The sequence below is a fragment of the Ochotona princeps genome, chromosome X, assembly GCF_030435755.1.
Source record: "Ochotona princeps isolate mOchPri1 chromosome X, mOchPri1.hap1, whole genome shotgun sequence".
NCBI classification, from domain to species: Eukaryota; Metazoa; Chordata; class Mammalia; order Lagomorpha; family Ochotonidae; genus Ochotona; species Ochotona princeps.
This window is the reverse complement of record NC_080865.1, coordinates 47,184,535-47,199,341: the sequence shown is the minus strand read 5'-3', so window position 1 is coordinate 47,199,341 and position 14,807 is coordinate 47,184,535. Positions and strand designations below refer to the sequence as shown.

At 36.3% G+C, this 14,807-nt stretch overlaps 1 protein-coding gene across 3 annotated transcripts in view; it reads right to left on the bottom strand.

Annotated features, from left to right (window-relative positions):
- GPR174 (G protein-coupled receptor 174) overlaps window positions 1-7,155 on the bottom strand; it is a 39,786-nt gene extending 32,631 nt beyond the window's left edge. For 2 of the 3 annotated variants that reach the window (XM_058658351.1, XM_058658353.1), the window contains exon 1: window positions 6,437-6,712. The gene's annotated coding sequence lies outside the window, so the exon portion shown is untranslated. The other variant, XM_058658352.1, reaches the window with a different exon arrangement.
- Between the last annotated feature and the right edge of the window lie 7,652 nt (window positions 7,156-14,807).

The window sequence follows — 14,807 nt, the reverse complement described above, 5'->3', positions numbered from 1 at the left end:
AAGCCACCAAATGAGAGTGCATAAAAATAAATCTACTGCCTCAGATTTATTTAGGAGAAGCTTTCCATATAGTTTTGCTCCCCTCCAAAGCCTTTTTTTGTTGTTGATTTTAACTTGCATATAAAAGCACATATATTTTTTTGAATCTTTGAAAGAGCTCCATATCTGCAATTCAGGACCTTTACTCTTAAACTTTAGTGTGTTACAGATTATACAAGGGATAAGCACTAAATAGATTTTTCACAAGTTTTAATATGAGACTCTTCATCTATCAATCAGTGTAAGTGTAGATGAGGTAGTGACTACTTAAGGTAGAAAACATCATGAACTTACATATATTCATACTAAATTCCTTCTGTGCAGTCAGATATAATATGCATCAGATCTTTCTCCACAAATGAATAAACTCCATGAGGAAAGGGACTGTTATTGTTACTCATACCTCACTATATAAAAAAGCAAATATATTGCAATGGTTTATTGAAGAGAATAATAATAATATATAATAATACACTATCTATTCTTAATCATTTTATTCTCTGTTTCATATGCTCCCCATTTCCTTACTCAACTGTAAATTAAGTCTATCTTTGAAAAAAGCCTATTTTTAAATTGGTACACTTTGAATCTCTGTTTTGAACTGTCTTCATCCTCAAATGGAAAAGGATAAGACAACAAGTTATGGCTTAATCATACAGCAACAGCAAAGTAAAAAGGAAAGAGCTTTGGCAACTAATGTTAACTAGATTTGCAGTTACAATGTATATATGTTGTAGCTTTTTCTAGAGTCAGTATTAGGAAGATACATTATTTAGAATTGGCAAAAATTCTATAGGAACAAAATAAACAGCTCAAGAATTCTCTGAATCTGATATAAACCTTTCATTTATGATTGGGACTCTGGCCATGCTCTGAAGATGTGCAGATGCTCTGGGAAATCCTAAATACACCTCCAGAACCATACATCACAATGGAAGCTTCTGTATATTTCCTTTCGCTATGGACATTTGAATAATCCTTAGAACTATGGTAATAAAACAAAGCAAGGGCTTGGAAATCTCCATGAGAAAAATGAAGTCAGTAGGCTTATGCATGAGGCTGAGCAAACCAAATCTTATTTACATTTCCAAGCTACGTTTTTCAAACCTAAACGTGACTCCAGATCTATCAAAGGGCTTTGCAGAATTAAAATCTTACTTTGAAAGCAAATTTTTATGTATAAGCCTACTTCTTTTGAAATTAATGTTTTTAAATTCAAGAAAAAATAAGGAAATGATCACCTTTTAGAAGGATTTCATATTTTTGTCCCAATTTGAGAAGTGACTTAACATGTCAAATTACCAGAATAGTCTTAAAATTTTCAACAATGTCATACACTCTTTAGGGAGAAATGCGTTGGGATGATTCATCATCAATTTTAATTCTAAATGCATCCAAAATATTTCCAAGTCTCCTTGTTTGTCACTAAATATGAAGAGTGAGGGAAAGAATGGCAAAGCAACCCACATATTGGAGATGCCACAGCATCTGGTGAGGAGCCATTATGATTAACAATCATGCCAAAGTTCAGATTTTTTATGGATCTGGAGTTTTAATCTGGTCATATGTGTTTGGCCCAAGTCCCAGTCAGGGAATAATGCATAACCCAATGTAATCAACCTTAATATTTCTTTCCTTTTGGACTGTGTCACAGGGATTTCTCAAATTTGATTCCCAGAAATCCGATAGCTTTAGAATTCCTTATTGATTTACTCCCTAGGAAAAATCAAACCAGGCACATGGATTACGTATCTCAACGTGCAATTCTTACAACTGTAACTTAGAATCTAGATGGTTATTACCACATCATTCTGTGTCAGACTGATCCTGGTCCTATTCTGTATTCTGAAACACAGCACTTTTCTGCCTGAAAATTGCAAAATGTCCTCATCATGTTTGCTTAATCAAATTTCATGGTACCTAACTGAAGGACATTTACTGCATCCTTCATGACCAAAGCGATCTTTCAGCAAGGTGGCAGAAACAAAACTGAACAATTCAAAATCCAGTATAGGATCTCCCACTTAGGACTCAAATGTTCTTTTCCCAGTTAATCGTCATTAATTATCTAGGATGGTTGCTTTAGAGTCCAGGTTGTCATGTTCACATTCTGCTTCAGTTAGTTAGATTTTTCTTTTTAGCCTTGATTATCTTTTGGAGGCCTTAGAGTTTCGGAGGGAAAGGCATACTGTACAAGGTGTCATGTTGTGGATGGTGCCTGCTTTTTTTTTTTTTTTAAAGATTTATTGTTACTGGAAAGCCGGATATACAGAGAGGAGGAGAGACAGAGAGAAAGATCTTCCATCCGATGTTTCACTCCCCAAGTGAGCCGCAATGGGCCGGTGCGCACCAATCCGATGCTGGGAACCAGGAACCTCTTCCAGGTCTCCCACGGGGTGCAGTGTCCCAAAGCATTGGGCCATCCTCGACTGCTTTCCCAGGCCACAAGCAGGGAGCTGGATGGGAAGTGGAGCCGCCGGGATTAGAACCGGCGCCCATATGGGATCCCGGGGCTTTCAAGGCGAGGACTTTAGCTGCTAGGCCACACCACCGGGCCCGGTGCCTGCTTTTAGATTAACTAGACCAGATACTTCTACTGTCTTTTGGTTCTTCTTCAGGGGGACTACTGCCAGGTCATGATATTGAGCTACCCTATATTTGGCAGAATTAATTTTATGAAGAGTCAAAAAATCATCACCACTTATTTTTTAGCCCTATGTTGGTCAGAAGAGGAGGTGTCCTAGTACCCTCAAAGTTAGAAGAATTATAAGATTAAGAGGGGGCAAAAAGGAAAACAGGTCCCATTAAAACTGGGCCTAGATATGTGAAAGCAAAATGTTACTATCATGATAATATGACAAAAAGTCAAGGAAATGTGTCTTTAGAATAATAAATAATAGCTTTGGTATAAAAATAGAGGGCAGGAAATTATAGACTAAAATAGAATATCAGTTTCTAAAAATCCCCTCTGTGGACTGGATCTTTTCATTATTAGTTGGGCAATGATATTTAGCTGTAGCGCCACATGTGATAAACAATAAATCAGTGTATCTTCTACACGCTATTTATATCAGCACATTATTTGATCTGATATTTCAAATAGAGTAAATGTCTGAAATATTCTTGCTTTTATGTGTATCTTATAGTACACTCATTTATAAAAAGCAATTAATTATAAATTTTATAAAAGCACAAAATCAGTTTATAAAAGTATTTGAATCTGATCTTCAAGCTAAAGATGAAACTGATGTTAGACAAATAATCGTAATAGTATTAAACTCTTCTGTCTGTTACTTCAGAATGTGGAGAAATCCTTGGTATTATCTGTCACAAGCAGTGTGACCCTGAACCAAAATTCTTTTGCAAGACACAGATGCATTATCAGGAAGTAAGAGTGGGGATGAGAGGCTTTTGACCTGGTGGCAGACCTTTGCATGTGCTTTAATTTGCTATTGAGAAGATAATTGTACTGTCCAAGGTGCAACTGAACCTGACCTGGCAGCTCATGTTCTCACCCTGGGCACAGTTCATGCTTCTACATAACACACGTAGCTGATGATGTAAATTCTTTATACTTCGGTTTCCTCATGAAATAATGTATTGAAACTCTTGCCCTATTTACAATTCAATAGTCTATACAGACTTGATTTTGGATAATATTTTGCAATTCTGATTATTTTTTAGCAACTCTGTCTACATATTGATTCTTGGCCGATGCTAATGCGGTCATTGCTACAAATGAAAGCCATACCTCAGAAGCACACTCTCCCTGCTTGCCTCCCACAGCCTACACCAAGACAGCCACTTTGATTTTTAAGACCCGGGTAACACTTGATTATATAATATTCCTTAGTATTCATCAAGCTCCTAATTACTGTATTTTCATCAGGATTCACAAACCACCAAACTTGTACTTGCTTAGATCCTTAATGTGTTTTTCAGAGCTACTCTGGGACCTTGACTCCTTTCTGAAGTCTGGAAATTCTTACACATCAAGACTTCCTGCATAGGCTCTCTTGTCTTCTGAATTGGTGACTGTTGCCCTAACACTTGATAAGCATCCAGTATATGGTGAAGTCTGGTTTAATGTTGTATTACAGCACTAGTAGATATTTATTTGCATTCAATATTCTTTGGTACAGCAGAGATAATTATTCCCTATTCTTACAATGAAATAGCGGTGAAGCCCAGTAAATCAAGATCTGGTTTCATATCAAATCCTCTAGGAGAATCTTGATGTGTACCTTAGTCCTGAGAGATTCTTCAGTGATTTCAAAATGATGTATTTTAATACTTCCAAAGAATAATGCATGCTTCTTAATCCACAGCCTTGTCAGGCAGCAAAGAATAAAGAAACAAACTGTGGACTGGGAGTCAACAAACCTAAGCCCTGATCTTTCCTCTGTTCATTTATTCACAGAAGTACTTGGCCCAATAACTTCTGCTCTCTGAGTCTTAGATTTTCCAACAATGAAATGTAAATTGTCAATCAACATCACCTTCCAGACACAAACATCACAGATAATCTGTTATTACTTCCATAAGCGGCAAAATCTGGATCTATTTCTGGTAACTTTTTATTTTTCTGTTAGGAATCTGAACACTGATTTCTAACAGATCTTGTGAAAATGGAAGGCTATGAGGAGGTCACTCCAATAAGCAAATGAAATAGAGCCGTATGTTTCCCCTCCATTCAAGATTGTATATAGGTCAGGAAGAGAAGTTCAATTGCCTTTCTAGTCCAGAGTATCTGAGTAGAGCCAAAAATGGTAACAAGAGGATGATAGGAAGTAGGATTCTTTTTCCTCTCCTTGTCACTGAAAATGAATATGGCAAAGCTCATTCATCCCTAAAGGTCTTCAGATAAAATTCCGTCAATAGTCCACTTGGTATTTATTCATCTTTACAATACTTAGCACCACATCACACTGGCCTCAAAGCAGTAGATATACTGGGTAGTTCCAATCACAAGAAAACATTACTAAAAACATATAATAAGACAGAACAACACGTGTATTTACAAGTTCAAAGCACATTTTCTGTCATTAAAAATACATTCTCCCTCAGATATCAGTTTTTCAGAGAATGGTTTTTGTGTGACCCAAATAATCTGCCATTTTGATGGTAGAAACTTTCCTTGGCTAAGAAACACAAATTCATAAAATTCATAAGATATTTATTCATAAAATAAATATCTTTGCCTCATATGTGATATTTACAATAGCTAGAAGAAAATAATACTCCATGTTAAGTGCTCTGAAGATCTCTAAAATACATAGTCCTTATTGCAAACAATTAGCTTTCTCTTTCCTAGAAAAAATTAGAACAGTAAAGGTAAGACGTGTGTGCACTGCAGGTGACAGAAAAAAAAAACAGCAGGAAATTTATTTGAGATTTAATCCTGGCTCATGGTGTACTGCATCCCTCTTGTTGCTATTATCACAAATGAAAAGCCATCTTTTCCTTTCTCTCACACTCTCAATGCAGCTCCGGGCAGTTGCATGCCTCTGATAATCTCATCATTCAATTTAGAGTTAGAAAGCACCTTTTCTAAATACCTTCCTTTTGAGCTCAAAAAAGAAATATGACACCAACCAGAAAACAAATTTCCTTACATTTCACCAAAATAATGTAAGTCAATTATGAGTATCTAGAAATGTAAATTTGATTTACAATCATTTAGCTCATTTTTAATGTACTGATTACTTGCTCTGATAGTCACAGCTTATCCATCAGAAGCAGAATAACTGTGCCTGTCTTCTATCTTATTTTTCCTGACTTTTCATAATCATTATTTTCTGGACCACCTTCTTTGAAAGCAGGGTTTTTCAAACTATCACTAGCTACAACAATACATTCACTTTTAGACTGAAAATATGTAATCTACACAGGAAGACAGGAAGATGCTTTTACAGTGGCACAAATTCTCATATATTATAGTTCTCAGCTTTAAGATTATATATGATTTAAGAAGGAGGTAATATTAGCCATTTTAAACCCTTGATAGACAAAAATAGCATTCCCAAAGATAAACGGTAAAAGATAAAATTCACCTTTCACATTCTGGTAAACACCTTAATACAGTAAGTTAAATTACAAAGGCTCACAGGACTATTTAATTGAATATAAATTGAGCAAAGCACATTTAAAAAAAATCTCTCCATGTCAAACTTGCATTTCCCCAAGTTCTAAGTTACCTCCCCTCCCACCTCAATCAGTCAACCATATAATCATTTTTGTTTGTGCAAATACCAAGGAAATGACATGTGAGGATGGTCCACAATTACCCTTAAATCTGACACGTTATCCAGAACATGGCATAAAGAGTCCCATTCAGGACAATAACACTGAAATGTACAAAAGATAACTAATTATGCTTTTAAAATTTGGAGCATACCGTTTCACTTTCTTTCTGTTTTCTCCAGGGATCTCCAAAGAATTCATGCGACAGCCACTCCAACAAGGATGCTAGTGATGTGTGCATCAATTCCAGCACTCTGTTCTGAGAACAACCAATCCAATCTCTCTTCACTGTCAGAAAGAGAGGAGAAAGAAAAAAGAAAACAAAAAATAAAGGGGAAGAAGGGAGGAAGGAAGGAAGAAAACTTTAAAAGCAATAAATAAAAAAGAATGATGAAAGCAAAAATAAATTAAAAAGAAGGAAATTAATTTTTGCGGATTACCTAACCACTACCATGTTGAAAAACATGGTAGTAAGATGTCAGAGTGAAATATGTGAGACACTCTGTGCACACTGAATATTTCCGTATTCCAGGGGGCAGCGTTCTCTCTCTTTCTCTCTCTCTCTCTCTGATTAATGATGCAGAGTTACACTATAGGCTGTACATAGAGTCGGCAAAGCTTCCTACCTAGCAAAAGAAACTCTCCTTTCTATTTATAGGGCCACAGTGCATTGTCTTCCAATTTTGTGGTTGCACTCAGCTTTGAGTTTGTTAACACACAGCCTACTTGCTTTTGAGGTCCTTTGCTGATGTCAGATGCTCTCTGGCCCCTTCCACAGTGGAACACTTCAGTCTTCAGTATGATTATTTTATGCAGTCTTCAGTTTTGTTTTGTGAGAGTGGATGTTTCTCTACCTACCCTTTGCTAGCTCAAAATAGGATAGGTGAGGGTAGGGATAACCTCTGTTTATTCTTGAACACATCTTGAACACACAAACTCCTGAAATGTTGACATTGAAATAAATACCCTACTCCTTAAAACGAATTTGGTGCGGTAACACATTTTGCACTTTCTGTTTCCCTGCTTCACATTGCCCTAAGGGTCCCTGTAACCAGGAAGTATAGGTAAGACTGCGTTTCCTGCTTGTGGGTAGGGTGGGTTGGGTGAAAGAAGACTGATATATCCTGTACCCCAGGTTCAGTAGCGAATTTTTAAAGAAGTTCTAAATTTAGAGCCTCTGGATGCAGAAGCCCTGGAGAGGAAAAACACAGTATGTTAGGCACCCAGCACTCCCCTCCAGAAAATCACAGGAAAATTAACAGGGGGGTAGGTGGAGAAAAACCCCAGGATTTGAGGAGTAGCTCTAGATTAGAACAAAGCCACCTTCAGATGAGATGTTTGGGGAAAAGGCACTGGTGTGGGTCCAGATCGATAACAGTGCATAACCAATGGGTGAAAACACTTTTGTCTTAAAAAAAAAAAACCCTCTTTCATTGTTTCAGAAACACTAGTCTTCTGGAGGGAAGCCTTATCTTCACCCTGAACTTTGGATTTTTAAAATCTTGATGTTCCCAGAAAATAGCATACCTGTTTAAAAACTTCAGAATGAAGGAGTTTACAATAACTGGAAAGGCAGGATATACAAGATAACTGAAAATATCCAAGGATGGGAAAACTGAACTGCCAAAAGCAAACAGAACTTTTGCTCTAGGATAACTGTGGTAAGGATGAACTGCAGAATGTGGGATGCAATTAAAGGAGAAGCAGACTAAAGATTCTAGATGTTGAGGGGGCCAGACATATTGACTGCCTATGAAAACAGTGTTCGTACTTTGTCTTTCTAACTATGCCACTGAGCCCTGGAAGATTACATGGGTAATACTTCACTTAGATAGTAATTTCTACTTGGTTTTGCTGTGTCCAGTGTTTATTTTTGGTGCCTTTTCCCCTCAAACAGCCTTACCTCTGCCAGTAAGGATTTATTGAATAACTGCTAATGGCAAAGCAGCGGATCTTACACAGCTAGGGAAAGAAGAATGGGAGACAAGAGTAGAAAAGAGCTGATCAAGTGCGACCCCATGCTTTTTCCCCTTTCTTCTTTTTATTTTTCTGAAATCAGTTAAGCAGATAAGATACTATGCAGTGGCTTTGGATTTGAAGCTAAGAATGTCATATCCAATGCTGTAAGATCTCAAAGAGGAAGTGAAGCACAATGGAGGAATGGTGCAGGGCTATAACTTCAGTATGTAAGGATGGCAAGTCTTCCAGGAACAACCAATTTTGAGCTGAGTCTATTAGACGGAGACAGATGTGGATTTCTTTAAACTACAAATTTTGCTACGTTGAAAGGGTCATTTCTTGATATGCTTATTTCGCTCTGAGTTATCTTCACTAAATAAGCTTCGAATGCAGGTATATCAGTCATTTTATCTAGAACGCGCATCTTTCGAATGTTCAACCTCAGATAAAACATACAGGAGTCAACCTTTATGTAATTTTAAATAAAACACTCAGTGATGGAATTGAACTACACTGCACTTATGTTTCCAGTTTAGGTCAAAGAACTGATGAAAATTAAAGGACTGTCCCTCATAGCATGTCAGAGCCGGAAGGGGTGTCAGTGATGAGTTAGATCATATTCTCATTTTGAAAATGAAACAACAGAAGGAAGCGAATTCAATCTCACCATAAATTAATTACAAAACTGGGAACTGAAACCTGTTTTCTAAAGTCTGAAGACAATGTCCTCACCAAAATCATTTCTATCCACCTACACCAAGTGGCATCTATGAAATGCATGATTTATTTGCAGGTACGTTATCTGTGACAAAGCTTTGTTTTGTTTGGTTACAGAGGAAAAGTCACATATCAAATGAACTCTAAGCTCTATTGGCTCTTCCTTAAGGAATGGATATTCTGACTGATTTAGATGTACTTGAGAAAAGAAAAAGGTCAAGCTCACTCAAATTAAGAACAGAGACCCAAATAATTAAAAAATTTCTCTGATTCATTTCTGAAATATATACTAAAATAGAAGTGAAGTATTATTATTATTATTATTTATTATGCATTATTTCTTTAAACAAAGAATTCATCTAATGCTTACCTCATGATTCTAAAATTACTGTGTCCACTTAGCTTATTGGCCATGCTGCATATAGAACATTAAATGTTATGATAGAGATTGTGATTAAGATATGTTTTTAAAGCATATCCACACTACCAAATCTGCAATTTTAAGATGTTCTTTCATTTTAAAAATGTCCTATTCAACTTTCATACTGGGTATTACTTAGTCATAATTAAATTTTGTTTAACACTCTATGGACTGAAAAGTACTTTATGCCTTGACATACACTTTCCCAGTTAATGATAGTGCTTCATTGAATGCATTAAGATACATTTTTAAAAATGGTTATCCTAATTATTTTACAATCAGTTGTTTAAATGTTAACTATACTTGTTCTTTATGTAATTAAAACAATTTGTTTGTTTATGAAGGGGAAGGTATTTTACAGTATTTTATAGCTTAAAGTTGGAAATTAGCCAGGCATTGTGCTAAGTATTTTCTTTATTATCTAATTTACTCATCAAAAGAACTCAGTTTTAAAAAATGTTTTCTTGGGCCCGGCGGTGTGGCCTAGCGGCTAAAGTCCTCGCCTTGAACGCACCAGGATCCCATATGGGCGCTGGTTCTAATCCCGGCAGCTCCACTTCCCATCCAGCTCCCTGCTTGTGGCCTGGGAAAGCAGTCGAGGACGGCCCAAAGCTTTGGGACCCTGCACCCGCGTGGGCGACCCGGAAGAAGTTCCAGGTTCCCTGCTTCGGATCAGCACGCAAAGGCCATTGTGGCTCACTTGGGGAGTGAAACATCGGATGGAAGATCTTCCTCTCCGTCTCTCCTCCTCTCTGTATATCCGGCTTTACAATAATAATAATAAAAAATCTTAAAAAAATGTTTTCTTTACATTTTATGCTTGAGAAAGCAAGTTCATAATGTTAAATAATTTCTTCACTGTTGTGGAAACTTGAAAATCAAGAAACACTGAGTATTGACTTCTGTTTTGTAATTAAAAATGTTTCAAGCCAGAGAATACCCTTGCCAATGTTCAGGCCATAGTAATAATACAGGTTCTAGTACCTGTTAGTAAACTGTAACATTAAAATATAATTGTGCAACCAGTATTGTTGTTCAGAAGGTTAAACCCTAGCTTGCAATGCTGACATTCCATATGGGAACCAATTTGAGCATGTCTGCTCCACTTCTAATCCAGCTTCCTGTTAAGGTACCTTGGAGAGAAGCAGAAGTTGGGCCCCCACACTCATCTGGCAGAGCCAGATGGAGTTCCAAGCTCCTGTCTTTGTCCTGGAAAAACCTTGGCCATTGCAACCATTAAGAGGGAGTAGAAGTACTTTTTCTCTCTCCTTCTCCCTTCTATAACTCTGCTGATCAAATAAGCAAGTCTTAAAAAAAAACTTAATTCTATCAATCATCTTAAATAAAGTGGAACTTAAAGGATGGTAATGTGCCAAAGTGATTAAGTTGCCACTTGAGATTTCTTTATTACAAAACTGACTACCTGGGTTCAAAGTCCTGTTCTGCTTCCAGCTCCAGCTTCCTGCTAATGTGTACCCTGGGAGGCAGCTTGAGTACTCCCAACTCTCACATGAGTGATCTGGATCGATCTGTGGGCCCATGGCTTCAGCCTATCCTAGCCTGACAGATGCAGGAATTTGGGTAGTGAATAGGATAATGGAAAAATTTCAGATTTTGAGATACTGAAGTTCTAGTGTCCCTAGGGATATCCCATATTTAGGGAACTCCCACAACATTGTATAAAATAATCCTCACCACCATGATTATAAGCATCTACAAATGATATCACTTACTCAATTCTTTCCTTGTCAAAAGTTTCCAATTCTGAGTCTGTGTATTTTCTCTTTCCTTAGCACCTAGTCTCTGAACTGATTATGGAAATGTATATGGAAATTCATTTTATAGAAATTTACTGAGTCCAGGAAGACTGTTGAGGGGAATGGGTAGAGAGTTGTTTCTATCCCTGAAAAATAGTGCAGAAACCAAATACAAAGTTCTGGTTCAGTCAGGATTACATTCACTTTCCAAACGAAGACAGCAAAGTTTATCTGTAAGTTCAATTTTCATTGAAGAAAAAAAATAATGGTCCGAAATACACAAAATTAAGCTATTATAATGATGATGTCATCATGTCAGGACAAGTTTGATGCATAAAAGAAACCTAAATTTTATAGAAAAATATCCAGAGAGCATTACACTAAAAATCAGAAGTATGAAGTACAAATCAACACTAGCTTTCACAATGACAATGATACTGAATGTCAGAGCAAAGGAGTGCTATTTGTGTCTAGATGATCAAAACAGTATTCAAGTCAGCAGTTGTTTTATTGTTATTGAGACTGAGTCCTTTTAAGTCATTAACAACCCATTAGTGAATCTTTTTACCATGTACACCTTTGGTAACAGGATATTCACTTGGCTGGTGCCTACAAATGTTACATTACGCAACTGATATTCATGGATACAGTGAAAGAAAACCCCTTATCCAGACACAGATCTAAAGGTTGTCTAATGCACACAGTGTAATTCTCAATGCAAGTTTTATACCTCCCAAAAGCCCATCCATACACATGCTGCCATCTGAACAATGATTTCCCCCCATGCCATGTGTGTTCTTCCCTTTTGGCTTTTCCCTTTTTATTTCCTTTTCATATGAATAAACTCCGTTTCAAAGAAAAGATGTATGACCTCAAATTCCTTAATTAGAATGGATTTATCAAGTAAATATGCTTTTAGTAAAAACTCTGGAAATTTCAGGTCAATTAGTAGGAAAGAAATGCTGAATAGGAATTTAAAAAGTGTACAGATTAATTCCCAATACAATTTTTCCCTGAGTCACAAATATTGAACACATTGGAAATTCATGGGATGAAGGAAATAAAAAAATTCTTGGACATGTTGAACATGGATTTTTTTATTAAGTATCATTCATGGACTTCATGTCTTCAAATCTCTGAAAACATTTATAGAATTTTCTATGTGTGTTCATCTACACATCTTTTAGGAGAACTTTTATAGTTGAGACAAAAATAACCATTGAGCTAACAAGTATTGCTACCTTTGTCTGCAACCTGACAGGAAGTACAACCTGACAGGAAGAAGCCAGTAAGTAGTAAGGGTTTTCAGATGATAATTCCCCCAAATAGTTACAAACCACTGATCTGTCCAACTTCCTCATTTACATGTAATGAAATTGAAGGCCAGTGAGTTACAGTTTGGTTAAATATGGTTTAGCTAAGCAAGACAAGCTCAATGGAAATTATTCTGGAGGATGATTTGCCCTTATCGTGTATTTTTCCTTGGTTTATCCTGAGGGTCATTTTGGGTGATGAAGTAAATGTTCAATGTGTTGGATATAGGCTCATGCTGATATTTTCAGATCTGGGTAAAGGCAGAAAAAAAGAGGTAAAAGGGGAAAGAAAATGTTGATCATCAGGGCTGTGGCCATGATGTTGAAAATAATTTTAAAGTAGAGGTTCTTTAGCTTAAAGAACTTTTGAAATTATACAATTTTTATACATTGATTTATGTAAAGTGCATGTATTTATGCTAATTCTCTGTGTGCATTTTACTAGGAAAGCAATCCTTACCTGTCATAAGCTTCTTAATAAGGTATTATGCAAAAAACTGAAAAGTCATTGTCTTAATTTTCCAGTTAATGTAATAATGGTCCAGAGAATACAGGGGAATTGCTCATATTCTCATAGCTAGAAAAGGGAAAAGCCAAGACTGGAATAAAAATTCTCCATTTTTATTCAAATTATCTGCATTATCTAAAGATTAATTAAAACAATTACTTAGACAAATCACTGAATTTCCTGGAGAAAATAAGTATGTAAGCCTAGATGCCACACAGACAGGGACAATTCAGCTAAAAGCAATGCCCAGCTACACCATGGGAATACTCCAACAAAAGCAAAGGTGTGGTTGCCATCCAACTCCCAATATATATGACTTTAGATTCCCGCAGATACTTCAGGCTTCATTGCAGAAAGTCTAAGCTGCCTGCCTGACTCAAGTCTCTTATTGTTTTCTGGCACGTTTAATGAAAATTTACCTGCTTGACTTAACCTTGAGTTATAGATCTGTATACCAGGTAGAGCAGATTGAAGATAGATGGATAGATGATACAGATAGAGAGAGAGAGGAAGGAAAGAAGGAAGGAAGGAAGGAAGGAAGGAAGGAAGGAAGGAAGGAAGGAAGGAAGGAAGGAAGGGAGGGAAAGAAAGAAAGATGACAGAGGAGAGAGAAAGAGAAAGAGAGATTTCAATTTCTGGATGTAGTGGTACAGGAAACTGCCTGGAAGGGATTACAGTAGACATTGGGTGGCTAAGTATAGAAGATTTTTAGTGGAAGCAAAGATTGGTTACTTCTTTTATATCACAGCTTATAAAGGATATTGGCTTTGATAAGAAATGAGGGACCCATTCAAGGTACTATGTAAAATTAGAAATCACTTGCTGATACTTCTTGGGATACTGGTAAGCCATCTAGCTTCATAGTGAATTAGTTTGATAGAAAACTCTAATTCAAACAGAACTTTGAATATGAATACTCATAAAATATGAATTCCTTGCAAAGCCACAACTGCAGCACTAATTTTGAATTACCTGTATTTTTAGGAAGTGTATCTGCTTCTGATGGGATACTGTCAACTCAACATTGATGCCTGGTCTCTTGCATTATATATTTGAGGAGATAAAAAGAAATTACCAGAGGAAAAAATAATGAAGATAATTAAGTGCTAGTTATAAAAAGAATACCGAGTCTGATAGTTCAGTGGTAAAGAACGATTGATTAAAGGTGGAGATAGTAAGCATGGTGGTTTTGGTGAGAGTGGAGATCTGGAATAGGTAGTATTCTTCATATCTTCACAGAACTCTGAAATGAGATGAATATTTTTGGAATGGAAAGCAACTGTAAGTCGCTATATATTGATGCCCCTGCTCAGTCAGTACCCTGAATCTCACAAAGAGAAGCAAATTATACAGCTTCTTTTATTTTTTGGGACACTGGAGGTGAAATATTCTATTATAGGTATAGTCTTCATATACTATGTGAGCACTTGTGTTATATAAAACGAAGAATGTTCAATAAGGAAAAAGTATCCCTTGGCTCAGAAAGCTGGCCTAAATTGGTTCCATTGTACCTTGCTACTGAAACCCCATTTGGGCTGCATATTAGAAAAATTTAAAACTCTAGCAGAGTAGAATATATATTCTCAAACTGGACATTTATATTTCTTATTAATTAAGCTGTTCAGGTTTCATGTGCTACTCCACCTCTCTCCATTTTTAAATCTGGGAAGGACTTATGTATTTTAGGCTCATTTTCCCAGTTGTTTAGGTGTGCAAATTATATTCAACATGAAATCACATCTTTGATTTTTACCTGTTCTTTTTTGTAATAAATCAAATGTACAAAATCATCCATCAGTTATTGTCTTTTTATTTCTGTTTGTCATTATTTATTTTTTTTAAAGATTTAT